Raw genomic sequence first — 2,129 nt, 5'->3', positions numbered from 1 at the left:
TTGTTGTTGTTGTTGTTGTTGTTGTTGTTGTTGTTGTTGTTGTTGTTGTTGTTGTTGTTGTTGTTGTTGTTGTTGTTGTTGTTGTTGTTGTTGTTGTTGTTGTTGTTATTGTGGTTATTGTATTGTTGTTATATATAATTTATACAGTTAACCTCCATGTGGTTCAACCCCGATCTTGCTGAGTTATTTATTACTTCGACACTCTTGCACTTGGGAGAAGACATTAATCTTTTGGTCGTGTCATTCCACAAAGCAAGACATTCATTATTCAACTTCCTTTAATCTATCCAAATAAATAAACTCTCATTAAATTTATATATCTGCCTTATTGAAACAATATATTAATAAACCTTCTTTTTATGTGCTCAATGTATGAAAACATAGATGATGGGCTTTTATTGGACGAAAACAATATTATGTTCTAATGATTTTCTAAGGTTAACTTTCTTAGTTTGAGATTATATATATATATATATATATTAATGTATATAACTTAAAACATAATACATCTTTATCCTATGTAATGAGCTTTCAGCTAATGTCTCCCATACTAGTTGGTTTTAGGGCATTAGATGTTGAAACACCCTTACAAGTTTAGTAACTCGGGTTGTAGATACTATACGCGGATAATATAATATTTGACTCTCTTAAGCTTTTCTCCTTAACCTATGTAACAAGCACTAGGCCAATAGCTCTAAAGTTAGTTGACTTTAAGGTATTAGATGCTAAAACACCCCTTCGGGCTTAATTGTTTAGGTTAGAGAAGCTACGAAACCAAACTTATCTACGTTTTTATTATCATCAATATTATCAAATTTTTTTTTGCAAATTATATACAATCTCTTTCTCTTAGTTATTACCTTTAACAATAGAATATAAGCAATGTAATAATCCAATGTGCAACCTACAATCATATGTTAAAGTGTGTGTGTGAAAATAAAAGTTTAAGAATACTTTTTAAATGAGTATATGAGTAGAATCATGTGATAACAATGTGAGAGTTTGTAAATATAAATATTTCATTAGAAGTATGTGATAGACCTTGTTTTGAATATTGCAAATAACCATTGGAAAATGTTTATTAAGATGTGTCTCAAGAGTTAATAAAATTCTCTCTTACTCTGTCATCCTAGTAATAATAGTTTTGTCAAATGATTTTATTAAAAACAAAGCAGTTAGTTAGTTAGTTCTTTTTTTTTAAAGTACTACCCTCTCCCTCCAACCAAAATAAGACATTGTCCTTAATGTCCTAAAGTAGAAAAATAGAGTATGGAAGACATTACCTGAAACAATAAACACTGACAAACCTGAAACACACTTAAACAAATATAAAAAACAACAAAACACAAATATTATGCTATTAATAAAACCAAAAGACACAATTTCTTACAAACTAAGGCTTAAATTGTAGTTGTGATTGTGGCTCATATATTCCCTTAGTTTTACATTCAAGAACGACTTAAATACCCTCTATGGGTCGAGGATAGGCTTCCCATCTAGTTTTCTTAAAAACAGACAAACAGGGTCTTTTTTAGTCAAACTTTCAAGACTATATCGAGCATATTCTTTATGAAAATGAGGTCATAATCATGAATTACATGATCTACATCTCCATTAATGTATGTCCCAAGAGTCAATAGAAGATTATCTAAGGACTCTTTATGTTTTAAAATAAATCCTAACTTTTAACAATTTTCACAGGTTTTGCAGAACGCATATGTGTCCATGAACATGGTGGGCCAATAAAATCCATATTGTAAGATTTTTGTAATTGTTTTTGTTGACGAGAAATGATCCCCACATATCTCGGAATGACAAATTTTAATGACACTACTTACCTCATTGTCAAGAATGCATCTTTGACAAATTTAATTAGGACAAAATTTAAATAAGTAAAGGTCATCCCAATAAAAGTTATGCAAGTCGCTTCAAAACTTTCTTTTGTCTTGGATATCTAAATAAGCTAGCAAAAATCTTGAAGTAAAAAAATTATCAATATTAGCAAACCAAACTATTGAAGCAATAGAAAGTGAAGATTCATCAGGAAAGTAATCATCAATTGGTGTGATGTCAGATGTCGAATCTATTATCAATTTTGATAAATGATCCGCAACAACATTTTTGATGCC

This window comes from Populus euphratica, unplaced genomic scaffold (genome assembly GCF_000495115.2).
Source record: "Populus euphratica unplaced genomic scaffold, PopEup_1.0 scaffold1621.1, whole genome shotgun sequence".
NCBI classification, from domain to species: Eukaryota; Viridiplantae; Streptophyta; class Magnoliopsida; order Malpighiales; family Salicaceae; genus Populus; species Populus euphratica.
The sequence above is the reverse complement of the archived record's forward strand: the minus strand, read 5'-3'. Positions refer to the sequence as shown.